We start from the raw sequence: 19,602 nt of genomic DNA, 5'->3' as shown, positions 1-19,602 counted from the left end.
TCGCTTCGTAGGCTTAGTCTGCCCCAGGCCAAAAATACGAGCCACTGAACTCGTTTTGGGTGCTAATTTGGTGGCGGCGATCTGGAAATGCCCTCGGGCTGCAGCTCCCTGGTGTTAGAGTGCATCGCTGCATTCGGATCCTTTATAAGGATTTAACGCGCTTATGCTGATGGGTGCGATCATACCAACACTAATGCACCGGATCCCATCAGAACTCCGCAGTTAAGCGTGTTTGGGCGAGAGTAGTACTAGGATGGGTGACCTCCTGGGAAGTCCTCGTGTTGCACCCCTCTCTTTTTCTTCGGATTTTTTTTTTTTTTGTCGCCGGGCTTACCGTTTACGGCGGTCCAGCACGCTCGCTTCGTAGGCTTAGTCTGCCCCAGGCCAAAAATACGAGCCGCTGAACTCGTTTTGGGTGCTAATTTGGTGGCGGCGATCTGGAAATGCCCTCGGGCTGCAGCTCCCTGGTGTTAGAGTGCATCGCTGCATTCGGATCCTTTATAAGGATTTAACGCGCTTATGCTGATGGGTGCGATCATACCAACACTAATGCACCGGATCCCATCAGAACTCCGCAGTTAAGCGTGTTTGGGCGAGAGTAGTACTAGGATGGGTGACCTCCTGGGAAGTCCTCGTGTTGCACCCCTCTCTTTTTCTTCGGATTTTTTTTTTTTTTGTCGTCGGGCTTACCGTTTACGGCGGTCCAGCACGCTCGCTTCGTAGGCTTAGTCTGCCCCAGGCCAAAAATACGAGCCGCTGATCTCGTTTTGGGTGCTAATTTGGTGGCGGCGATCTGGAAATGCCCTCGGGCTGCAGCTCCCTGGTGTTAGAGTGCATCGCTGCATTCGGATCCTTTATAAGGATTTAACGCGCTTATGCTGATGGGTGCGATCATACCAACACTAATGCACCGGATCCCATCAGAACTCCGCAGTTAAGCGTGTATGGGCGAGAGTAGTACTAGGATGGGTGACCTCCTGGGAAGTCCTCGTGTTGCACCCCTCTCTTTTTCTTCGGATTTTTTTTTTTTTTGTCGCCGGGCTTACCGTTTACGGCGGTCCAGCACGCTCGCTTCGTAGGCTTAGTCTGCCCCAGGCCAAAAATACGAGCCGCTGAACTCGTTTTGGGTGCTAATTTGGTGGCGGCGATCTGGAAATGCCCTCGGGCTGCAGCTCCCTGGTGTTAGAGTGCATCGCTTCATTCGGATCCTTTATAATGATTTAACGCGCTTATGCTGATGGGTGCGATCATACCAACACTAATGCACCGGATCTCATCAGAACTCCGCAGTTAAGCGTGTTTGGGCGAGAGTAGTACTAGGATGGGTGACCTCCTGGGAAGTCCTCGTGTTGCACCCCTCTCTTTTTCTTCGGATTTTTTTTTTTTTTTGTCGCCGGGCTTACCGTTTATGGCGGTCCAGCACGCTCGCTTCGTAGGCTTAGTCTGCCCCAGGCCAAAAATACGAGCCGCTGATCTCGTTTTGGGTGCTAATTTGGTGGCGGCGATCTGGAAATGCCCTCGGGCTGCAGCTCCCTGGTGTTAGAGTGCATCGCTGCATTCGGATCCTTTATAAGGATTTAACGCGCTTATGCTGATGGGTGCGATCATACCAACACTAATGCACCGGATCCCATCAGAACTCCGCAGTTAAGCGTGTTTGGGCGAGAGTAGTACTAGGATGGGTGACCTCTTGGGAAGTACTCGTGTTGCACCCCTCTCTTTTTCTTCGGATTTTTTTTTTTTTTGTCGCCGGGCTTACTGTTTACGGCGGTCCAGCACGCTCGCTTCGTAGGCTTAGTCTGCCCCAGGCCAAAAATACGAGCCGCTGAACTCATTCTGGGTGCTAATTTGGTGGCGGCGATCTGGAAATGCCCTCGGGCTGCAGCTCCCTGGTGTTAGAGTGCATCGCTTCATTCGGATCCTTTATAATGATTTAACGCGCTTATGCTGATGGGTGCGATCATACCAACACTAATGCACCGGATCCCATCAGAACTCCGCAGTTAAGCGTGTCTGGGCGAGAGTAGTACTAGGATGGGTGACCTCCTGGGAAGTCCTCGTGTTGCACCCCTCTCTTTTTCTTCGGATTTTTTTTTTTTTTGTCGCCGGGCTTACCGTTTATGGCGGTCCAGCACGCTCGCTTCGTAGGCTTAGTCTGCCCCAGGCCAAAAATACGAGCCGCTGAACTCGTTTTGGGTGCTAATTTGGTGGCGGCGATCTGGAAATGCCCTCGGGCTGCAGCTCCCTGGTGTTAGAGTGCATCGCTGCATTCGGATCCTTTATAAGGATTTAACGCGCTTATGCTGATGGGTGCGATCATACCAACACTAATGCACCGGATCCCATCAGAACTCCGCAGTTAAGCGTGTTTGGGCGAGAGTAGTACTAGGATGGGTGACCTCTTGGGAAGTACTCGTGTTGCACCCCTCTCTTTTTCTTCGGATTTTTTTTTTTTTTGTCGCCGGGCTTACTGTTTACGGCGGTCCAGCACGCTCGCTTCGTAGGCTTAGTCTGCCCCAGGCCAAAAATACGAGCCGCTGAACTCATTCTGGGTGCTAATTTGGTGGCGGCGATCTGGAAATGCCCTCGGGCTGCAGCTCCCTGGTGTTAGAGTGCATCGCTTCATTCGGATCCTTTATAATGATTTAACGCGCTTATGCTGATGGGTGCGATCATACCAACACTAATGCACCGGATCCCATCAGAACTCCGCAGTTAAGCGTGTCTGGGCGAGAGTAGTACTAGGATGGGTGACCTCCTGGGAAGTCCTCGTGTTGCACCCCTCTCTTTTTCTTCGGATTTTTTTTTTTTTTGTCGCCGGGCTTACCGTTTATGGCGGTCCAGCACGCTCGCTTCGTAGGCTTAGTCTGCCCCAGGCCAAAAATACGAGCCGCTGATCTCGTTTTGGGTGCTAATTTGGTGGCGGCGATCTGGAAATGCCCTCGGGCTGCAGCTCCCTGGTGTTAGAGTGCATCGCTGCATTCGGATCCTTTATAAGGATTTAACGCGCTTATGCTGATGGGTGCGATCATACCAACACTAATGCACCGGATCCCATCAGAACTCCGCAGTTAAGCGTGTTTGGGCGAGAGTAGTACTAGGATGGGTGACCTCCTGGGAAGTCCTCGTGTTGCACCCCTCTCTTTTTCTTCGGATTTTTTTTTTTTTTGTCGCCGGGCTTACCGTTTACGGCGGTCCAGCACGCTCGCTTCGTAGGCTTAGTCTGCCCCAGGCCAAAAATACGAGCCGCTGAACTCGTTTTGGGTGCTAATTTGGTGGCGGCGATCTGGAAATGCCCTCGGGCTGCAGCTCCCTGGTGTTAGAGTGCATCGCTGCATTCGGATCCTTTATAAGGATTTAACGCGCTTATGCTGATGGGTGCGATCATACCAACACTAATGCACCGGATCCCATCAGAACTCCGCAGTTAAGCGTGTTTGGGCGAGAGTAGTACTAGGATGGGTGACCTCCTGGGAAGTCCTCGTGTTGCACCCCTCTCTTTTTCTTCGGATTTTTTTTTTTTTTGTCGTCGGGCTTACCGTTTACGGCGGTCCAGCACGCTCGCTTCGTAGGCTTAGTCTGCCCCAGGCCAAAAATACGAGCCGCTGAACTCGTTTTGGGTGCTAATTTGGTGGCGGCGATCTGGAAATGCCCTCGGGCTGCAGCTCCCTGGTGTTAGAGTGCATCGCTGCATTCGGATCCTTTATAAGGATTTAACGCGCTTATGCTGATGGGTGCGATCATACCAACACTAATGCACCGGATCCCATCAGAACTCCGCAGTTAAGCGTGTATGGGCGAGAGTAGTACTAGGATGGGTGACCTCCTGGGAAGTCCTCGTGTTGCACCCCTCTCTTTTTCTTCGGATTTTTTTTTTTTTTGTCGCCGGGCTTACCGTTTACGGCGGTCCAGCACGCTCGCTTCGTAGGCTTAGTCTGCCCCAGGCCAAAAATACGAGCCGCTGAACTCGTTTTGGGTGCTAATTTGGTGGCGGCGATCTGGAAATGCCCTCGGGCTGCAGCTCCCTGGTGTTAGAGTGCATCGCTTCATTCGGATCCTTTATAATGATTTAACGCGCTTATGCTGATGGGTGCGATCATACCAACACTAATGCACCGGATCTCATCAGAACTCCGCAGTTAAGCGTGTTTGGGCGAGAGTAGTACTAGGATGGGTGACCTCCTGGGAAGTCCTCGTGTTGCACCCCTCTCTTTTTCTTCGGATTTTTTTTTTTTTTGTCGCCGGGCTTACCGTTTATGGCGGTCCAGCACGCTCGCTTCGTAGGCTTAGTCTGCCCCAGGCCAAAAATACGAGCCGCTGATCTCGTTTTGGGTGCTAATTTGGTGGCGGCGATCTGGAAATGCCCTCGGGCTGCAGCTCCCTGGTGTTAGAGTGCATCGCTGCATTCGGATCCTTTATAAGGATTTAACGCGCTTATGCTGATGGGTGCGATCATACCAACACTAATGCACCGGATCCCATCAGAACTCCGCAGTTAAGCGTGTTTGGGCGAGAGTAGTACTAGGATGGGTGACCTGTTGGGAAGTACTCGTGTTGCACCCCTCTCTTTTTCTTCGGATTTTTTTTTTTTTTGTCGCCGGGCTTACTGTTTACGGCGGTCCAGCACGCTCGCTTCGTAGGCTTAGTCTGCCCCAGGCCAAAAATACGAGCCGCTGAACTCATTCTGGGTGCTAATTTGGTGGCGGCGATCTGGAAATGCCCTCGGGCTGCAGCTCCCTGGTGTTAGAGTGCATCGCTTCATTCGGATCCTTTATAATGATTTAACGCGCTTATGCTGATGGGTGCGATCATACCAACACTAATGCACCGGATCCCATCAGAACTCCGCAGTTAAGCGTGTCTGGGCGAGAGTAGTACTAGGATGGGTGACCTCCTGGGAAGTCCTCGTGTTGCACCCCTCTCTTTTTCTTCGGATTTTTTTTTTTTTTGTCGCCGGGCTTACCGTTTATGGCGGTCCAGCACGCTCGCTTCGTAGGCTTAGTCTGCCCCAGGCCAAAAATACGAGCCGCTGATCTCGTTTTGGGTGCTAATTTGGTGGCGGCGATCTGGAAATGCCCTCGGGCTGCAGCTCCCTGGTGTTAGAGTGCATCGCTGCATTCGGATCCTTTATAAGGATTTAACGCGCTTATGCTGATGGGTGCGATCATACCAACACTAATGCACCGGATCCCATCAGAACTCCGCAGTTAAGCGTGTTTGGGCGAGAGTAGTACTAGGATGGGTGACCTCCTGGGAAGTCCTCGTGTTGCACCCCTCTCTTTTTCTTCGGATTTTTTTTTTTTTTGTTGCCGGGCTTACCGTTTACGGCGGTCCAGCACGCTCGCTTCGTAGGCTTAGTCTGCCCCAGGCCAAAAATACGAGCCGCTGAACTCGTTTTGGGTGCTAATTTGGTGGCGGCGATCTGGAAATGCCCTCGGGCTGCAGCTCCCTGGTGTTAGAGTGCATCGCTGCATTCGGATCCTTTATAAGGATTTAACGCGCTTATGCTGATGGGTGCGATCATACCAACACTAATGCACCGGATCCCATCAGAACTCCGCAGTTAAGCGTGTTTAGGCGAGAGTAGTACTAGGATGGGTGACCTCCTGGGAAGTCCTCGTGTTGCACCCCTCTCTTTTTCTTCGGATTTTTTTTTTTTTTTGTCGCCGGGCTTACCGTTTACGGCGGTCCAGCACGCTCGCTTCGTAGGCTTAGTCTGCCCCAGGCCAAAAATACGAGCCGCTGATCTCGTTTTGGGTGCTAATTTGGTGGTGGCGATCTGGAAATGCCCTCGGGCTGCAGCTCCCTGGTGTTAGAGTGCATCGCTGCATTCGGATCCTTTATAAGGATTTAACGCGCTTATGCTGATGGGTGCGATCATACCAACACTAATGCACCGGATCCCATCAGAACTCCGCAGTAAAGCGTGTTTGGGCGAGAGTAGTACTAGGATGGGTGACCTCCTGGGAAGTCCTCGTGTTGCACCCCTCTCTTTTTCTTCGGATTTTTTTTTTTTTGTCGCCGGGCTTACCGTTTACGGCGGTCCAGCACGCTCGCTTCGTAGGCTTAGTCTGCCCCAGGCCAAAAATACGAGCCGCTGAACTCGGTTTGGGTGCTAATTTGGTGGCGGCGGTCTGGAAATGCCCTCGGGCTGCAGCTCCCTGGTGTTAGAGTGCATCGCTGCATTCGGATCCTTTATAAGGATTTAACGCGCTTATGCTGATGGGTGCGATCATACCAACACTAATGCACCGGATCCCATCAGAACTCCGTAGTTAAGCGTGTTTGGGCGAGAGTAGTACTAGGATGGGTGACCTCCTGGGAAGTCCTCGTGTTGCACCCCTCTCTTTTTCTTCGGATTTTTTTTTTTTTTGTCGCCGGGCTTACCGTTTACGGCGGTCCAGCACGCTCGCTTCGTAGGCTTAGTCTGCCCCAGGCCAAAAATACGAGCCGCTGATCTCGTTTTGGGTGCTAATTTGGTGGCGGCGATCTGGAAATGCCCTCGGGCTGCAGCTCCCTGGTGTTAGAGTGCATCGCTGCATTCGGATCCTTTATAAGGATTTAACGCGCTTATGCTGATGGGTGTGATCATACCAACACTAATGCACCGGATCCCATCAGAACTCCGCAGTTAAGCGTGTTTGGGCGAGAGTAGTACTAGGATGGGTGACCTCCTGGGAAGTCCTCGTGTTGCACCCCTCTCTTTTTCTTCGGATTTTTTTTTTTTGGTCGCCGGGCTTATCGTTTACGGCGGTCCAGCACGCTCGCTTCGTAGGCTTAGTCTGCCCCAGGCCAAAAATACGAGCCGCTGAACTCGTTTTGGGTGCTAATTTGGTGGCGGCGATCTGGAAATGCCCTCGGGCTGCAGCTCCCTGGTGTTAGAGTGCATCGCTGCATTCGGATCCTTTATAAGGATTTAACGCGCTTATGCTGATGGGTGCGATCATACCAACACTAATGCACCGGATCCCATCAGAACTCCGCAGTTAAGCGTGTTTGGGCGAGAGTAGTACTAGGATGGGTGACCTCCAGGGAAGTCCTCGTGTTGCACCCCTCTCTTTTTCTTCGGATTTTTTTTTTTTTTGTCGCCGGGCTTACCGTTTACGGCGGTCCAGCACGCTCGCTTCGTAGGCTTAGTCTGCCCCAGGCCAAAAATACGAGCCGCTGATCTCGTTTTGGGTGCTAATTTGGTGGCGGCGATCTGGAAATGCCCTCGGGCTGCAGCTCCCTGGTGTTAGAGTGCATCGCTGCATTCGGATCCTTTATAAGGATTTAACGCGCTTATGCTGATGGGTGCGATCATACCAACACTAATGCACCGGATCCCATCAGAACTCCGCAGGTAAGCGTGTTTGGGCGAGAGTAGTACTAGGATGGGTGACCTCCTGGGAAGTCCTCGTGTTGCACCCCTCTCTTTTTCTTCGGATTTTTTTTTTTTTTGTCGCCGGGCTTACCGTTTACGGCGGTCCAGCACGCTCGCTTCGTAGGCTTAGTCTGCCCCAGGCCAAAAATACGAGCCGCTGATCTCGTTTTGGGTGCTAATTTGGTGGCGGCGATCTGGAAATGCCCTCGGGCTGCAGCTCCCTGGTGTTAGAGTGCATCGCTGCATTCGGATCCTTTATAAGGATTTAACGCGCTTATGCTGATGGGTGTGATCATACCAACACTAATGCACCGGATCCCATCAGAACTCCGCAGTTAAGCGTGTTTGGGCGAGAGTAGTACTAGGATGGGTGACCTCCTGGGAAGTCCTCGTGTTGCACCCCTCTCTTTTTCTTCGGATTTTTTTTTTTTGGTCGCCGGGCTTATCGTTTACGGCGGTCCAGCACGCTCGCTTCGTAGGCTTAGTCTGCCCCAGGCCAAAAATACGAGCCACTGAACTCGTTTTGGGTGCTAATTTGGTGGCGGCGATCTGGAAATGCCCTCGGGCTGCAGCTCCCTGGTGTTAGAGTGCATCGCTGCATTCGGATCCTTTATAAGGATTTAACGCGCTTATGCTGATGGGTGCGATCATACCAACACTAATGCACCGGATCCCATCAGAACTCCGCAGTTAAGCGTGTTTGGGCGAGAGTAGTACTAGGATGGGTGACCTCCTGGGAAGTCCTCGTGTTGCACCCCTCTCTTTTTCTTCGGATTTTTTTTTTTTTTGTCGCCGGGCTTACCGTTTACGGCGGTCCAGCACGCTCGCTTCGTAGGCTTAGTCTGCCCCAGGCCAAAAATACGAGCCGCTGAACTCGTTTTGGGTGCTAATTTGGTGGCGGCGATCTGGAAATGCCCTCGGGCTGCAGCTCCCTGGTGTTAGAGTGCATCGCTGCATTCGGATCCTTTATAAGGATTTAACGCGCTTATGCTGATGGGTGCGATCATACCAACACTAATGCACCGGATCCCATCAGAACTCCGCAGTTAAGCGTGTTTGGGCGAGAGTAGTACTAGGATGGGTGACCTCCTGGGAAGTCCTCGTGTTGCACCCCTCTCTTTTTCTTCGGATTTTTTTTTTTTTTGTCGTCGGGCTTACCGTTTACGGCGGTCCAGCACGCTCGCTTCGTAGGCTTAGTCTGCCCCAGGCCAAAAATACGAGCCGCTGATCTCGTTTTGGGTGCTAATTTGGTGGCGGCGATCTGGAAATGCCCTCGGGCTGCAGCTCCCTGGTGTTAGAGTGCATCGCTGCATTCGGATCCTTTATAAGGATTTAACGCGCTTATGCTGATGGGTGCGATCATACCAACACTAATGCACCGGATCCCATCAGAACTCCGCAGTTAAGCGTGTTTGGGCGAGAGTAGTACTAGGATGGGTGACCTCCAGGGAAGTCCTCGTGTTGCACCCCTCTCTTTTTCTTCGGATTTTTTTTTTTTTTTGTCGCCGGGCTTACCGTTTACGGCGGTCCAGCACGCTCGCTTCGTAGGCTTAGTCTGCCCCAGGCCAAAAATACGAGCCGCTGATCTCGTTTTGGGTGCTAATTTGGTGGCGGCGATCTGGAAATGCCCTCGGGCTGCAGCTCCCTGGTGTTAGAGTGCATCGCTGCATTCGGATCCTTTATAAGGATTTAACGCGCTTATGCTGATGGGTGCGATCATACCAACACTAATGCACCGGATCCCATCAGAACTCCGCAGGTAAGCGTGTTTGGGCGAGAGTAGTACTAGGATGGGTGACCTCCTGGGAAGTCCTCGTGTTGCACCCCTCTCTTTTTCTTCGGATTTTTTTTTTTTTTGTCGCCGGGCTTACCGTTTACGGCGGTCCAGCACGCTCGCTTCGTAGGCTTAGTCTGCCCCAGGCCAAAAATACGAGCCGCTGAACTCGTTTTGGGTGCTAATTTGGTGGCGGCGATCTGGAAATGCCCTCGGGCTGCAGCTCCCTGGTGTTAGAGTGCATCGCTGCATTCGGATCCCTTATAAGGATTTAACGCGCTTATGCTGATGGGTGCGATCATACCAACACTAATACACCGGATCCCATCAGAACTCCGCAGTTAAGCGTGTTTGGGCGAGAGTAGTACTAGGATGGGTGACCTCCAGGGAAGTCCTCGTGTTGCACCCCTCTCTTTTTCTTCGGATTTTTTTTTTTTTTGTCGCCGGGCTTACCGTTTACGGCGGTCCAGCACGCTCGCTTCGTAGGCTTAGTCTGCCCCAGGCCAAAAATACGAGCCGCTGAACTCGTTTTGGGTGCTAATTTGGTGGCGGCGATCTGGAAATGCCCTCGGGCTGCAGCTCCCTGGTGTTAGAGTGCATCGCTGCATTCGGATCCTTTATAAGGATTTAACGCGCTTATGCTGATGGGTGCGATCATACCAACACTAATGCACCGGATCCCATCAGAACTCCGCAGTTAAGCGTGTTTGGGCGAGAGTAGTACTAGGATGGGTGACCTCCTGGGAAGTCCTCGTGTTGCACCCCTCTCTTTTTCTTCGGATTTTTTTTTTTTTTTGTCGCCGGGCTTACCGTTTACGGCGGTCCAGCACGCTCGCTTCGTAGGCTTAGTCTGCCCCAGGCCAAAAATACGAGCCGCTGATCTCGTTTTGGGTGCTAATTTGGTGGCGGCGATCTGGAAATGCCCTCGGGCTGCAGCTCCCTGGTGTTAGAGTGCATCGCTGCATTCGGATCCTTTATAAGGATTTAACGCGCTTATGCTGATGGGTGCGATCATACCAACACTAATGCACCGGATCCCATCAGAACTCCGCAGTTAAGCGTGTTTGGGCGAGAGTAGTACTAGGATGGGTGACCTCCTGGGAAGTCCTCGTGTTGCACCCCTCTCTTTTTCTTCGGATTTTTTTTTTTTTGTCGCCGGGCTTACCGTTTACGGCGGTCCAGCACGCTCGCTTCGTAGGCTTAGTCTGCCCCAGGCCAAAAATACGAGCCGCTGAACTCGTTTTGGGTGCTAATTTGGTGGCGGCGATCTGGAAATGCCCTCGGGCTGCAGCTCCCTGGTGTTAGAGTGCATCGCTGCATTCGGATCCTTTATAAGGATTTAACGCGCTTATGCTGATGGGTGCGATCATACCAACACTAATGCACCGGATCCCATCAGAACTCCGCAGTTAAGCGTGTTTGGGCGAGAGTAGTACTAGGATGGGTGACCTCCTGGGAAGTCCTCGTGTTGCACCCCTCTCTTTTTCTTCGGATTTTTTTTTTTTTTGTCGCCGGGCTTACCGTTTACGGCGGTCCAGCACGCTCGCTTCGTAGGCTTAGTCTGCCCCAGGCCAAAAATACGAGCCGCTGATCTCGTTTTGGGTGCTAATTTGGTGGCGGCGATCTGGAAATGCCCTCGGGCTGCAGCTCCCTGGTGTTAGAGTGCATCGCTGCATTCGGATCCTTTATAAGGATTTAACGCGCTTATGCTGATGGGTGCGATCATACCAACACTAATGCACCGGATCCCATCAGAACTCCGCAGTTAAGCGTGTATGGGCGAGAGTAGTACTAGGATGGGTGACCTCCTGGGAAGTCCTCGTGTTGCACCCCTCTCTTTTTCTTCGGATTTTTTTTTTTTTTGTCGCCGGGCTTACCGTTTACGGCGGTCCAGCACGCTCGCTTCGTAGGCTTAGTCTGCCCCAGGCCAAAAATACGAGCCGCTGAACTCGTTTTGGGTGCTAATTTGGTGGCGGCGATCTGGAAATGCCCTCGGGCTGCAGCTCCCTGGTGTTAGAGTGCATCGCTTCATTCGGATCCTTTATAATGATTTAACGCGCTTATGCTGATGGGTGCGATCATACCAACACTAATGCACCGGATCCCATCAGAACTCCGCAGTTAAGCGTGTTTGGGCGAGAGTAGTACTAGGATGGGTGACCTCCTGGGAAGTCCTCGTGTTGCACCCCTCTCTTTTTCTTCGGATTTTTTTTTTTTTTGTCGCCGGGCTTACCGTTTATGGCGGTCCAGCACGCTCGCTTCGTAGGCTTAGTCTGCCCCAGGCCAAAAATACGAGCCGCTGAACTCGTTTTGGGTGCTAATTTGGTGGCGGCGATCTGGAAATGCCCTCGGGCTGCAGCTCCCTGGTGTTAGAGTGCATCGCTGCATTCGGATCCTTTATAAGGATTTAACGCGCTTATGCTGATGGGTGCGATCATACCAACACTAATGCACCGGATCCCATCAGAACTCCGCAGTTAAGCGTGTTTGGGCGAGAGTAGTACTAGGATGGGTGACCTCTTGGGAAGTCCTCGTGTTGCACCCCTCTCTTTTTCTTCGGATTTTTTTTTTTTTTGTCGCCGGGCTTACCGTTTACGGCGGTCCAGCACGCTCGCTTCGTAGGCTTAGTCTGCCCCAGGCCAAAAATACGAGCCGCTGAACTCATTTTGGGTGCTAATTTGGTGGCGGCGATCTGGAAATGCCCTCGGGCTGCAGCTCCCTGGTGTTAGAGTGCATCGCTTCATTCGGATCCTTTATAATGATTTAACGCGCTTATGCTGATGGGTGCGATCATACCAACACTAATGCACCGGATCCCATCAGAACTCCGCAGTTAAGCGTGTCTGGGCGAGAGTAGTACTAGGATGGGTGACCTCCTGGGAAGTCCTCGTGTTGCACCCCTCTCTTTTTCTTCGGATTTTTTTTTTTTTTGTCGCCGGGCTTACCGTTTATGGCGGTCCAGCACGCTCGCTTCGTAGGCTTAGTCTGCCCCAGGCCAAAAATACGAGCCGCTGATCTCGTTTTGGGTGCTAATTTGGTGGCGGCGATCTGGAAATGCCCTCGGGCTGCAGCTCCCTGGTGTTAGAGTGCATCGCTGCATTCGGATCGTTTATAAGGATTTAACGCGCTTATGCTGATGGGTGCGATCATACCAACACTAATGCACCGGATCCCATCAGAACTCCGCAGTTAAGCGTGTTTGGGCGAGAGTAGTACTAGGATGGGTGACCTCCTGGGAAGTCCTCGTGTTGCACCCCTCTCTTTTTCTTCGGATTTTTTTTTTTTTTGTTGCCGGGCTTACCGTTTACGGCGGTCCAGCACGCTCGCTTCGTAGGCTTAGTCTGCCCCAGGCCAAAAATACGAGCCGCTGAACTCGTTTTGGATGCTAATTTGGTGGCGGCGATCTGGAAATGCCCTCGGGCTGCAGCTCCCTGGTGTTAGAGTGCATCGCTGCATTCGGATCCTTTATAAGGATTTAACGCGCTTATGCTGATGGGTGCGATCATACCAACACTAATGCACCGGATCCCATCAGAACTCCGCAGTTAAGCGTGTCTAGGCGAGAGTAGTACTAGGATGGGTGACCTCCTGGGAAGTCCTCGTGTTGCACCCCTCTCTTTTTCTTCGGATTTTTTTTTTTTTGTCGCCGGGCTTACCGTTTACGGCGGTCCAGCACGCTCGCTTCGTAGGCTTTGTCTGCCCCAGGCCAAAAATACGAGCCGCTGATCTCGTTTTGGGTGCTAATTTGGTGGTGGCGATCTGGAAATGCCCTCGGGCTGCAGCTCCCTGGTGTTAGAGTGCATCGCTGCATTCGGATCCTTTATAAGGATTTAACGCGCTTATGCTGATGGGTGCGATCATACCAACACTAATGCACCGGATCCCATCAGAACTCCGCAGTTAAGCGTGTTTGGGCGAGAGTAGTACTAGGATGGGTGACCTCCTGGGAAGTCCTCGTGTTGCACCCCTCTCTTTTTCTTCGGATTTTTTTTTTTTTTGTCGCCGGGCTTACCGTTTACGGCGGTCCAGCACGCTCGCTTCGTAGGCTTAGTCTGCCCCAGGCCAAAAATACGAGCCGCTGATCTCGTTTTGGGTGCTAATTTGGTGGTGGCGATCTGGAAATGCCCTCGGGCTGCAGCTCCCTGGTGTTAGAGTGCATCGCTGCATTCGGATCCTTTATAAGGATTTAACGCGCTTATGCTGATGGGTGCGATCATACCAACACTAATGCACCGGATCCCATCAGAACTCCGCAGTTAAGCGTGTTTGGGCGAGAGTAGTACTAGGATGGTTGACCTCCTGGGAAGTCCTCGTATTGCACCCCTCTCTTTTTCTTCGGATTTTTTTTTTTTTGTCGCCGGGCTTACCGTTTACGGCGGTCCAGCACGCTCGCTTCGTAGGCTTAGTCTGCCCCAGGCCAAAAATACGAGCCGCTGAACTCGGTTTGGGTGCTAATTTGGTGGCGGCGATCTGGAAATGCCCTCGGGCTGCAGCTCCCTGGTGTTAGAGTGCATCGCTGCATTCGGATCCTTTATAAGGATTTAACGCGCTTATGCTGATGGGTGCGATCATACCAACACTAATGCACCGGATCCCATCAGAACTCCGTAGTTAAGCGTGTTTGGGCGAGAGTAGTACTAGGATGGGTGACCTCCTGGGAAGTCCTCGTGTTGCACCCCTCTCTTTTTCTTCGGATTTTTTTTTTTTTTGTCGCCGGGCTTACCGTTTACGGCGGTCCAACACGCTCGCTTCGTAGGCTTAGTCTGCCCCAGGCCAAAAATACGAGCCGCTGATCTCGTTTTGGGTGCTAATTTGGTGGCGGCGATCTGGAAATGCCCTCGGGCTGCAGCTCCCTGGTGTTAGAGTGCATCGCTGCATTCGGATCCTTTATAAGGATTTAACGCGCTTATGCTGATGGGTGTGATCATACCAACACTAATGCACCGGATCCCATCAGAACTCCGCAGTTAAGCGTGTTTGGGCGAGAGTAGTACTAGGATGGGTGACCTCCTGGGAAGTCCTCGTGTTGCACCCCTCTCTTTTTCTTCGGATTTTTTTTTTTTGGTCGCCGGGCTTATCGTTTACGGCGGTCCAGCACGCTCGCTTCGTAGGCTTAGTCTGCCCCAGGCCAAAAATACGAGCCGCTGAACTCGTTTTGGGTGCTAATTTGGTGGCGGCGATCTGGAAATGCCCTCGGGCTGCAGCTCCCTGGTGTTAGAGTGCATCGCTGCATTCGGATCCTTTATAAGGATTTAACGCGCTTATTCTGATGGGTGCGATCATACCAACACTAATGCACCGGATCCCATCAGAACTCCGCAGTTAAGCGTGTTTGGGCGAGAGTAGTACTAGGATGGGTGACCTCCAGGGAAGTCCTCGTGTTGCACCCCTCTCTTTTTCTTCGGATTTTTTTTTTTTTTGTCGCCGGGCTTACCGTTTACGGCGGTCCAGCACGCTCGCTTCGTAGGCTTAGTCTGCCCCAGGCCAAAAATACGAGCCGCTGATCTCGTTTTGGGTGCTAATTTGGTGGCGGCGATCTGGAAATGCCCTCGGGCTGCAGCTCCCTGGTGTTAGAGTGCATCGCTGCATTCGGATCCTTTATAAGGATTTAACGCGCTTATGCTGATGGGTGCGATCATACCAACACTAATGCACCGGATCCCATCAGAACTCCGCAGGTAAGCGTGTTTGGGCGAGAGTAGTACTAGGATGGGTGACCTCCTGGGAAGTCCTCGTGTTGCACCCCTCTCTTTTTCTTCGGATTTTTTTTTTTTTTGTCGCCGGGCTTACCGTTTACGGCGGTCCAGCACGCTCGCTTCGTAGGCTTAGTCTGCCCCAGGCCAAAAATACGAGCCGCTGATCTCGTTTTGGGTGCTAATTTGGTGGCGGCAATCTGGAAATGCCCTCGGGCTGCAGCTCCCTGGTGTTAGAGTGCATCGCTGCATTCGGATCCTTTATAAGGATTTAACGCGCTTATGCTGATGGGTGTGATCATACCAACACTAATGCACCGGATCCCATCAGAACTCCGCAGTTAAGCGTGTTTGGGCGAGAGTAGTACTAGGATGGGTGACCTCCTGGGAAGTCCTCGTGTTGCACCCCTCTCTTTTTCTTCGGATTTTTTTTTTTTGGTCGCCGGGCTTATCGTTTACGGCGGTCCAGCACGCTCGCTTCGTAGGCTTAGTCTGCCCCAGGCCAAAAATACGAGCCGCTGAACTCGTTTTGGGTGCTAATTTGGTGGCGGCGATCTGGAAATGCCCTCGGGCTGCAGCTCCCTGGTGTTAGAGTGCATCGCTGCATTCGGATCCTTTATAAGGATTTAACGCGCTTATGCTGATGGGTGCGATCATACCAACACTAATGCACCGGATCCCATCAGAACTCCGCAGTTAAGCGTGTTTGGGCGAGAGTAGTACTAGGATGGGTGACCTCCTGGGAAGTCCTCGTGTTGCACCCCTCTCTTTTTCTTCGGATTTTTTTTTTTTTTTGTCGCCGGGCTTACCGTTTACGGCGGTCCAGCACGCTCGCTTCGTAGGCTTAGTCTGCCCCAGGCCAAAAATACGAGCCGCTGAACTCGTTTTGGGTTCTAATTTGGTGGCGGCGATCTGGAAATGCCCTCGGGCTGCAGCTCCCTGGTGTTAGAGTGCATCGCTGCATTCGGATCCTTTATAAGGATTTAACGCGCTTATGCTGATGGGTGCGATCATACCAACACTAATGCACCGGATCCCATCAGAACTCCGCAGTTAAGCGTGTTTGGGCGAGAGTAGTACTAGGATGGGTGACCTCCTGGGAAGTCCTCGTGTTGCACCCCTCTCTTTTTCTTCGGATTTTTTTTTTTTTTGTCGTCGGGCTTACCGTTTACGGCGGTCCAGCACGCTCGCTTCGTAGGCTTAGTCTGCCCCAGGCCAAAAATACGAGCCGCTGATCTCGTTTTGGGTGCTAATTTGGTGGCGGCGATCTGGAAATGCCCTCGGGCTGCAGCTCCCTGGTGTTAGAGTGCATCGCTGCATTCGGATCCTTTATAAGGATTTAACGCGCTTATGCTGATGGGTGCGATCATACCAACACTAATGCACCGGATCCCATCAGAACTCCGCAGTTAAGCGTGTTTGGGCGAGAGTAGTACTAGGATGGGTGACCTCCAGGGAAGTCCTCGTGTTGCACCCCTCTCTTTTTCTTCGGATTTTTTTTTTTTTTTTGTCGCCGGGCTTACCGTTTACGGCGGTCCAGCACGCTCGCTTCGTAGGCTTAGTCTGCCCCAGGCCAAAAATACGAGCCGCTGATCTCGTTTTGGGTGCTAATTTGGTGGCGGCGATCTGGAAATGCCCTCGGGCTGCAGCTCCCTGGTGTTAGAGTGCATCGCTGCATTCGGATCCTTTATAAGGATTTAACGCGCTTATGCTGATGGGTGCGATCATACCAACACTAATGCACCGGATCCCATCAGAACTCCGCAGGTAAGCGTGTTTGGGCGAGAGTAGTACTAGGATGGGTGACCTCCTGGGAAGTCCTCGTGTTGCACCCCTCTCTTTTTCTTCGGATTTTTTTTTTTTTTTGTCGCCGGGCTTACCGTTTACGGCGGTCCAGCACGCTCGCTTCGTAGGCTTAGTCTGCCCCAGGCCAAAAATACGAGCCGCTGAACTCGTTTTGGGTGCTAATTTGGTGGCGGCGATCTGGAAATGCCCTCGGGCTGCAGCTCCCTGGTGTTAGAGTGCATCGCTGCATTCGGATCCCTTATAAGGATTTAACGCGCTTATGCTGATGGGTGCGATCATACCAACACTAATACACCGGATCCCATCAGAACTCCGCAGTTAAGCGTGTTTGGGCGAGAGTAGTACTAGGATGGGTGACCTCCAGGGAAGTCCTCGTGTTGCACCCCTCTCTTTTTCTTCGGATTTTTTTTTTTTTTGTCGCCGGGCTTACCGTTTACGGCGGTCCAGCACGCTCGCTTCGTAGGCTTAGTCTGCCCCAGGCCAAAAATACGAGCCGCTGAACTCGTTTTGGGTGCTAATTTGGTGGCGGCGATCTGGAAATGCCCTCGGGCTGCAGCTCCCTGGTGTTAGAGTGCATCGCTGCATTCGGATCCTTTATAAGGATTTAACGCGCTTATGCTGATGGGTGCGATCATACCAACACTAATGCACCGGATCCCATCAGAACTCCGCAGTTAAGCGTGTTTGGGCGAGAGTAGTACTAGGATGGGTGACCTCCTGGGAAGTCCTCGTGTTGCACCCCTCTCTTTTTCTTCGGATTTTTTTTTTTTTTTGTCGCCGGGCTTACCGTTTACGGCGGTCCAGCACGCTCGCTTCGTAGGCTTAGTCTGCCCCAGGCCAAAAATACGAGCCGCTGATCTCGTTTTGGGTGCTAATTTGGTGGCGGCGATCTGGAAATGCCCTCGGGCTGCAGCTCCCTGGTGTTAGAGTGCATCGCTGCATTCGGATCCTTTATAAGGATTTAACGCGCTTATGCTGATGGGTGCGATCATACCAACACTAATGCACCGGATCCCATCAGAACTCCGCAGTTAAGCGTGTTTGGGCGAGAGTAGTACTAGGATGGGTGACCTCCTGGGAAGTCCTCGTGTTGCACCCCTCTCTTTTTCTTCGGATTTTTTTTTTTTTGTCGCCGGGCTTACCGTTTACGGCGGTCCAGCACGCTCGCTTCGTAGGCTTAGTCTGCCCCAGGCCAAAAATACGAGCCGCTGAACTCGTTTTGGGTGCTAATTTGGTGGCGGCGATCTGGAAATGCCCTCGGGCTGCAGCTCCCTGGTGTTAGAGTGCATCGCTGCATTCGGATCCTTTATAAGGATTTAACGCGCTTATGCTGATGGGTGCGATCATACCAACACTAATGCACCGGATCCCATCAGAACTCCGCAGTTAAGCGTGTTTGGGCGAGAGTAGTACTAGGATGGGTGACCTCCTGGGAAGTCCTCGTGTTGCACCCCTCTCTTTTTCTTCGGATTTTTTTTTTTTTTGTCGCCGGGCTTACCGTTTACGGCGGTCCAGCACGCTCGCTTCGTAGGCTTAGTCTGCCCCAGGCCAAAAATACGAGCCGCTGATCTCGTTTTGGGTGCTAATTTGGTGGCGGCGATCTGGAAATGCCCTCGGGCTGCAGCTCCCTGGTGTTAGAGTGCATCGCTGCATTCGGATCCTTTATAAGGATTTAACGCGCTTATGCTGATGGGTGCGATCATACCAACACTAATGCACCGGATCCCATCAGAACTCCGCAGTTAAGCGTGTATGGGCGAGAGTAGTACTAGGATGGGTGACCTCCTGGGAAGTCCTCGTGTTGCACCCCTCTCTTTTTCTTCGGATTTTTTTTTTTTTTGTCGCCGGGCTTACCGTTTACGGCGGTCCAGCACGCTCGCTTCGTAGGCTTAGTCTGCCCCAGGCCAAAAATACGAGCCGCTGAACTCGTTTTGGGTGCTAATTTGGTGGCGGCGATCTGGAAATGCCCTCGGGCTGCAGCTCCCTGGTGTTAGAGTGCATCGCTTCATTCGGATCCTTTATAATGATTTAACGCGCTTATGCTGATGGGTGCGATCATACCAACACTAATGCACCGGATCCCATCAGAACTCCGCAGTTAAGCGTGTTTGGGCGAGAGTAGTACTAGGATGGGTGACCTCCTGGGAAGTCCTCGTGTTGCACCCCTCTCTTTTTCTTCGGATTTTTTTTTTTTTTGTCGCCGGGCTTACCGTTTATGGCGGTCCAGCACGCTCGCTTCGTAGGCTTAGTCTGCCCCAGGCCAAAAATACGAGCCGCTGATCTCGTTTTGGGTGCTAATTTGGTGGCGGCGATCTGGAAATGCCCTCGGGCTGCAGCTCCCTGGTGTTAGAGTGCATCGCTGCATTCGGATCCTTTATAAGGATTTAACGCGCTTATGCTGATGGGTGCGATCATACCAACACTAATGCACCGGATCCCATCAGAACTCCGCAGTTAAGCGTGTTTGGGCGAGAGTAGTACTAGGATGGGTGACCTCTTGGGAAGTCCTCGTGTTGCACCCCTCTCTTTTTCTTCGGATTTTTTTTTTTTTTGTCGCCGGGCTTACCGTTTACGGCGGTCCAGCACGCTCGCTTCGTAGGCTTAGTCTGCCCCAGGCCAAAAATACGAGCCGCTGAACTCATTTTGGGTGCTAATTTGGTGGCGGCGATCTGGAAATGCCCTCGGGCTGCAGCTCCCTGGTGTTAGAGTGCATCGCTTCATTCGGATCCTTTATAATGATTTAACGCGCTTATGCTGATGGGTGCGATCATACCAACACTAATGCACCGGATCCCATCAGAACTCCGCAGTTAAGCGTGTCTGGGCGAGAGTAGTACTAGGATGGGTGACCTCCTGGGAAGTCCTCGTGTTGCACCCCTCTCTTTTTCTTCGGATTTTTTTTTTTTTTGTCGCCGGGCTTACCGTTTATGGCGGTCCAGCACGCTCGCTTCGTAGGCTTAGTCTGC

At 52.2% G+C, this 19,602-nt stretch overlaps 55 non-coding genes across 55 annotated transcripts; all 55 read left to right on the top strand.

Annotated features, from left to right (window-relative positions):
• The first annotated feature begins 171 nt into the window (after positions 1 to 171).
• Positions 172 to 290, top strand: LOC126730056 (5S ribosomal RNA). Its single transcript, XR_007657347.1, has one exon. It is a non-coding gene; the product is annotated as a 5S ribosomal RNA (ribosomal RNA).
• A 237-nt stretch (positions 291 to 527) lies between these two features.
• LOC126730054 (5S ribosomal RNA) lies at positions 528 to 646 on the top strand. The gene has a single exon (XR_007657346.1). It is a non-coding gene; the product is annotated as a 5S ribosomal RNA (ribosomal RNA).
• A 237-nt stretch (positions 647 to 883) lies between these two features.
• On the top strand, positions 884 to 1,002 carry LOC126730697 (5S ribosomal RNA). Its single transcript, XR_007657959.1, has one exon. It is a non-coding gene; the product is annotated as a 5S ribosomal RNA (ribosomal RNA).
• Positions 1,003 to 1,239: 237 nt separating this feature from the next.
• On the top strand, positions 1,240 to 1,358 carry LOC126730706 (5S ribosomal RNA). The gene has a single exon (XR_007657968.1). It is a non-coding gene; the product is annotated as a 5S ribosomal RNA (ribosomal RNA).
• A 238-nt stretch (positions 1,359 to 1,596) lies between these two features.
• On the top strand, positions 1,597 to 1,715 carry LOC126730798 (5S ribosomal RNA). The gene has a single exon (XR_007658062.1). It is a non-coding gene; the product is annotated as a 5S ribosomal RNA (ribosomal RNA).
• A 237-nt stretch (positions 1,716 to 1,952) lies between these two features.
• On the top strand, positions 1,953 to 2,071 carry LOC126730577 (5S ribosomal RNA). The gene has a single exon (XR_007657846.1). It is a non-coding gene; the product is annotated as a 5S ribosomal RNA (ribosomal RNA).
• Positions 2,072 to 2,308: 237 nt separating this feature from the next.
• LOC126730797 (5S ribosomal RNA) lies at positions 2,309 to 2,427 on the top strand. The gene has a single exon (XR_007658061.1). It is a non-coding gene; the product is annotated as a 5S ribosomal RNA (ribosomal RNA).
• Positions 2,428 to 2,664: 237 nt separating this feature from the next.
• On the top strand, positions 2,665 to 2,783 carry LOC126730575 (5S ribosomal RNA). The gene has a single exon (XR_007657844.1). It is a non-coding gene; the product is annotated as a 5S ribosomal RNA (ribosomal RNA).
• Positions 2,784 to 3,020: 237 nt separating this feature from the next.
• Positions 3,021 to 3,139, top strand: LOC126730053 (5S ribosomal RNA). Its single transcript, XR_007657345.1, has one exon. It is a non-coding gene; the product is annotated as a 5S ribosomal RNA (ribosomal RNA).
• A 237-nt stretch (positions 3,140 to 3,376) lies between these two features.
• Positions 3,377 to 3,495, top strand: LOC126730052 (5S ribosomal RNA). Its single transcript, XR_007657344.1, has one exon. It is a non-coding gene; the product is annotated as a 5S ribosomal RNA (ribosomal RNA).
• Positions 3,496 to 3,732: 237 nt separating this feature from the next.
• LOC126730695 (5S ribosomal RNA) lies at positions 3,733 to 3,851 on the top strand. Its single transcript, XR_007657958.1, has one exon. It is a non-coding gene; the product is annotated as a 5S ribosomal RNA (ribosomal RNA).
• A 237-nt stretch (positions 3,852 to 4,088) lies between these two features.
• Positions 4,089 to 4,207, top strand: LOC126730704 (5S ribosomal RNA). Its single transcript, XR_007657966.1, has one exon. It is a non-coding gene; the product is annotated as a 5S ribosomal RNA (ribosomal RNA).
• A 237-nt stretch (positions 4,208 to 4,444) lies between these two features.
• On the top strand, positions 4,445 to 4,563 carry LOC126731518 (5S ribosomal RNA). Its single transcript, XR_007658763.1, has one exon. It is a non-coding gene; the product is annotated as a 5S ribosomal RNA (ribosomal RNA).
• A 237-nt stretch (positions 4,564 to 4,800) lies between these two features.
• LOC126730574 (5S ribosomal RNA) lies at positions 4,801 to 4,919 on the top strand. Its single transcript, XR_007657843.1, has one exon. It is a non-coding gene; the product is annotated as a 5S ribosomal RNA (ribosomal RNA).
• A 237-nt stretch (positions 4,920 to 5,156) lies between these two features.
• Positions 5,157 to 5,275, top strand: LOC126730051 (5S ribosomal RNA). The gene has a single exon (XR_007657343.1). It is a non-coding gene; the product is annotated as a 5S ribosomal RNA (ribosomal RNA).
• Positions 5,276 to 5,512: 237 nt separating this feature from the next.
• Positions 5,513 to 5,631, top strand: LOC126731408 (5S ribosomal RNA). The gene has a single exon (XR_007658655.1). It is a non-coding gene; the product is annotated as a 5S ribosomal RNA (ribosomal RNA).
• Positions 5,632 to 5,869: 238 nt separating this feature from the next.
• LOC126730796 (5S ribosomal RNA) lies at positions 5,870 to 5,988 on the top strand. The gene has a single exon (XR_007658060.1). It is a non-coding gene; the product is annotated as a 5S ribosomal RNA (ribosomal RNA).
• A 236-nt stretch (positions 5,989 to 6,224) lies between these two features.
• On the top strand, positions 6,225 to 6,343 carry LOC126730535 (5S ribosomal RNA). Its single transcript, XR_007657806.1, has one exon. It is a non-coding gene; the product is annotated as a 5S ribosomal RNA (ribosomal RNA).
• A 237-nt stretch (positions 6,344 to 6,580) lies between these two features.
• LOC126730632 (5S ribosomal RNA) lies at positions 6,581 to 6,699 on the top strand. The gene has a single exon (XR_007657898.1). It is a non-coding gene; the product is annotated as a 5S ribosomal RNA (ribosomal RNA).
• A 236-nt stretch (positions 6,700 to 6,935) lies between these two features.
• On the top strand, positions 6,936 to 7,054 carry LOC126730757 (5S ribosomal RNA). Its single transcript, XR_007658020.1, has one exon. It is a non-coding gene; the product is annotated as a 5S ribosomal RNA (ribosomal RNA).
• A 237-nt stretch (positions 7,055 to 7,291) lies between these two features.
• On the top strand, positions 7,292 to 7,410 carry LOC126731277 (5S ribosomal RNA). The gene has a single exon (XR_007658529.1). It is a non-coding gene; the product is annotated as a 5S ribosomal RNA (ribosomal RNA).
• A 237-nt stretch (positions 7,411 to 7,647) lies between these two features.
• On the top strand, positions 7,648 to 7,766 carry LOC126730631 (5S ribosomal RNA). The gene has a single exon (XR_007657897.1). It is a non-coding gene; the product is annotated as a 5S ribosomal RNA (ribosomal RNA).
• A 236-nt stretch (positions 7,767 to 8,002) lies between these two features.
• Positions 8,003 to 8,121, top strand: LOC126730049 (5S ribosomal RNA). Its single transcript, XR_007657341.1, has one exon. It is a non-coding gene; the product is annotated as a 5S ribosomal RNA (ribosomal RNA).
• Positions 8,122 to 8,358: 237 nt separating this feature from the next.
• Positions 8,359 to 8,477, top strand: LOC126730048 (5S ribosomal RNA). Its single transcript, XR_007657340.1, has one exon. It is a non-coding gene; the product is annotated as a 5S ribosomal RNA (ribosomal RNA).
• Positions 8,478 to 8,714: 237 nt separating this feature from the next.
• On the top strand, positions 8,715 to 8,833 carry LOC126730756 (5S ribosomal RNA). The gene has a single exon (XR_007658019.1). It is a non-coding gene; the product is annotated as a 5S ribosomal RNA (ribosomal RNA).
• A 238-nt stretch (positions 8,834 to 9,071) lies between these two features.
• LOC126731276 (5S ribosomal RNA) lies at positions 9,072 to 9,190 on the top strand. The gene has a single exon (XR_007658528.1). It is a non-coding gene; the product is annotated as a 5S ribosomal RNA (ribosomal RNA).
• A 237-nt stretch (positions 9,191 to 9,427) lies between these two features.
• LOC126730824 (5S ribosomal RNA) lies at positions 9,428 to 9,546 on the top strand. The gene has a single exon (XR_007658088.1). It is a non-coding gene; the product is annotated as a 5S ribosomal RNA (ribosomal RNA).
• A 237-nt stretch (positions 9,547 to 9,783) lies between these two features.
• Positions 9,784 to 9,902, top strand: LOC126730047 (5S ribosomal RNA). The gene has a single exon (XR_007657339.1). It is a non-coding gene; the product is annotated as a 5S ribosomal RNA (ribosomal RNA).
• Positions 9,903 to 10,140: 238 nt separating this feature from the next.
• LOC126730046 (5S ribosomal RNA) lies at positions 10,141 to 10,259 on the top strand. The gene has a single exon (XR_007657338.1). It is a non-coding gene; the product is annotated as a 5S ribosomal RNA (ribosomal RNA).
• A 236-nt stretch (positions 10,260 to 10,495) lies between these two features.
• Positions 10,496 to 10,614, top strand: LOC126730045 (5S ribosomal RNA). The gene has a single exon (XR_007657337.1). It is a non-coding gene; the product is annotated as a 5S ribosomal RNA (ribosomal RNA).
• Positions 10,615 to 10,851: 237 nt separating this feature from the next.
• On the top strand, positions 10,852 to 10,970 carry LOC126730694 (5S ribosomal RNA). The gene has a single exon (XR_007657957.1). It is a non-coding gene; the product is annotated as a 5S ribosomal RNA (ribosomal RNA).
• A 237-nt stretch (positions 10,971 to 11,207) lies between these two features.
• On the top strand, positions 11,208 to 11,326 carry LOC126730044 (5S ribosomal RNA). Its single transcript, XR_007657336.1, has one exon. It is a non-coding gene; the product is annotated as a 5S ribosomal RNA (ribosomal RNA).
• A 237-nt stretch (positions 11,327 to 11,563) lies between these two features.
• LOC126730566 (5S ribosomal RNA) lies at positions 11,564 to 11,682 on the top strand. Its single transcript, XR_007657836.1, has one exon. It is a non-coding gene; the product is annotated as a 5S ribosomal RNA (ribosomal RNA).
• A 237-nt stretch (positions 11,683 to 11,919) lies between these two features.
• LOC126730573 (5S ribosomal RNA) lies at positions 11,920 to 12,038 on the top strand. Its single transcript, XR_007657842.1, has one exon. It is a non-coding gene; the product is annotated as a 5S ribosomal RNA (ribosomal RNA).
• Positions 12,039 to 12,275: 237 nt separating this feature from the next.
• On the top strand, positions 12,276 to 12,394 carry LOC126730043 (5S ribosomal RNA). Its single transcript, XR_007657335.1, has one exon. It is a non-coding gene; the product is annotated as a 5S ribosomal RNA (ribosomal RNA).
• A 237-nt stretch (positions 12,395 to 12,631) lies between these two features.
• LOC126731526 (5S ribosomal RNA) lies at positions 12,632 to 12,750 on the top strand. Its single transcript, XR_007658771.1, has one exon. It is a non-coding gene; the product is annotated as a 5S ribosomal RNA (ribosomal RNA).
• Positions 12,751 to 12,986: 236 nt separating this feature from the next.
• Positions 12,987 to 13,105, top strand: LOC126730042 (5S ribosomal RNA). Its single transcript, XR_007657334.1, has one exon. It is a non-coding gene; the product is annotated as a 5S ribosomal RNA (ribosomal RNA).
• Positions 13,106 to 13,342: 237 nt separating this feature from the next.
• On the top strand, positions 13,343 to 13,461 carry LOC126730851 (5S ribosomal RNA). The gene has a single exon (XR_007658116.1). It is a non-coding gene; the product is annotated as a 5S ribosomal RNA (ribosomal RNA).
• A 236-nt stretch (positions 13,462 to 13,697) lies between these two features.
• Positions 13,698 to 13,816, top strand: LOC126730534 (5S ribosomal RNA). Its single transcript, XR_007657805.1, has one exon. It is a non-coding gene; the product is annotated as a 5S ribosomal RNA (ribosomal RNA).
• Positions 13,817 to 14,053: 237 nt separating this feature from the next.
• Positions 14,054 to 14,172, top strand: LOC126730630 (5S ribosomal RNA). Its single transcript, XR_007657896.1, has one exon. It is a non-coding gene; the product is annotated as a 5S ribosomal RNA (ribosomal RNA).
• Positions 14,173 to 14,408: 236 nt separating this feature from the next.
• On the top strand, positions 14,409 to 14,527 carry LOC126730755 (5S ribosomal RNA). The gene has a single exon (XR_007658018.1). It is a non-coding gene; the product is annotated as a 5S ribosomal RNA (ribosomal RNA).
• Positions 14,528 to 14,764: 237 nt separating this feature from the next.
• Positions 14,765 to 14,883, top strand: LOC126731275 (5S ribosomal RNA). Its single transcript, XR_007658527.1, has one exon. It is a non-coding gene; the product is annotated as a 5S ribosomal RNA (ribosomal RNA).
• A 237-nt stretch (positions 14,884 to 15,120) lies between these two features.
• Positions 15,121 to 15,239, top strand: LOC126730629 (5S ribosomal RNA). The gene has a single exon (XR_007657895.1). It is a non-coding gene; the product is annotated as a 5S ribosomal RNA (ribosomal RNA).
• Positions 15,240 to 15,475: 236 nt separating this feature from the next.
• LOC126730041 (5S ribosomal RNA) lies at positions 15,476 to 15,594 on the top strand. The gene has a single exon (XR_007657333.1). It is a non-coding gene; the product is annotated as a 5S ribosomal RNA (ribosomal RNA).
• A 238-nt stretch (positions 15,595 to 15,832) lies between these two features.
• On the top strand, positions 15,833 to 15,951 carry LOC126730040 (5S ribosomal RNA). Its single transcript, XR_007657332.1, has one exon. It is a non-coding gene; the product is annotated as a 5S ribosomal RNA (ribosomal RNA).
• Positions 15,952 to 16,188: 237 nt separating this feature from the next.
• LOC126730754 (5S ribosomal RNA) lies at positions 16,189 to 16,307 on the top strand. Its single transcript, XR_007658017.1, has one exon. It is a non-coding gene; the product is annotated as a 5S ribosomal RNA (ribosomal RNA).
• A 239-nt stretch (positions 16,308 to 16,546) lies between these two features.
• On the top strand, positions 16,547 to 16,665 carry LOC126731274 (5S ribosomal RNA). The gene has a single exon (XR_007658526.1). It is a non-coding gene; the product is annotated as a 5S ribosomal RNA (ribosomal RNA).
• A 238-nt stretch (positions 16,666 to 16,903) lies between these two features.
• On the top strand, positions 16,904 to 17,022 carry LOC126730823 (5S ribosomal RNA). Its single transcript, XR_007658087.1, has one exon. It is a non-coding gene; the product is annotated as a 5S ribosomal RNA (ribosomal RNA).
• A 237-nt stretch (positions 17,023 to 17,259) lies between these two features.
• On the top strand, positions 17,260 to 17,378 carry LOC126730037 (5S ribosomal RNA). The gene has a single exon (XR_007657330.1). It is a non-coding gene; the product is annotated as a 5S ribosomal RNA (ribosomal RNA).
• A 238-nt stretch (positions 17,379 to 17,616) lies between these two features.
• Positions 17,617 to 17,735, top strand: LOC126730036 (5S ribosomal RNA). The gene has a single exon (XR_007657329.1). It is a non-coding gene; the product is annotated as a 5S ribosomal RNA (ribosomal RNA).
• Positions 17,736 to 17,971: 236 nt separating this feature from the next.
• On the top strand, positions 17,972 to 18,090 carry LOC126730035 (5S ribosomal RNA). The gene has a single exon (XR_007657328.1). It is a non-coding gene; the product is annotated as a 5S ribosomal RNA (ribosomal RNA).
• Positions 18,091 to 18,327: 237 nt separating this feature from the next.
• LOC126730692 (5S ribosomal RNA) lies at positions 18,328 to 18,446 on the top strand. The gene has a single exon (XR_007657955.1). It is a non-coding gene; the product is annotated as a 5S ribosomal RNA (ribosomal RNA).
• A 237-nt stretch (positions 18,447 to 18,683) lies between these two features.
• Positions 18,684 to 18,802, top strand: LOC126730034 (5S ribosomal RNA). The gene has a single exon (XR_007657327.1). It is a non-coding gene; the product is annotated as a 5S ribosomal RNA (ribosomal RNA).
• A 237-nt stretch (positions 18,803 to 19,039) lies between these two features.
• On the top strand, positions 19,040 to 19,158 carry LOC126730565 (5S ribosomal RNA). Its single transcript, XR_007657835.1, has one exon. It is a non-coding gene; the product is annotated as a 5S ribosomal RNA (ribosomal RNA).
• Positions 19,159 to 19,395: 237 nt separating this feature from the next.
• On the top strand, positions 19,396 to 19,514 carry LOC126730572 (5S ribosomal RNA). Its single transcript, XR_007657841.1, has one exon. It is a non-coding gene; the product is annotated as a 5S ribosomal RNA (ribosomal RNA).
• The last annotated feature ends 88 nt before the right edge of the window (positions 19,515 to 19,602 follow it).

This window comes from Quercus robur, chromosome 5 (assembly GCF_932294415.1).
Source record: "Quercus robur chromosome 5, dhQueRobu3.1, whole genome shotgun sequence".
NCBI lineage: Eukaryota > Viridiplantae > Streptophyta > Magnoliopsida > Fagales > Fagaceae > Quercus > Quercus robur.
The sequence above is the reverse complement of the archived record's forward strand: the minus strand, read 5'-3'. Positions and strand labels throughout refer to the sequence as shown.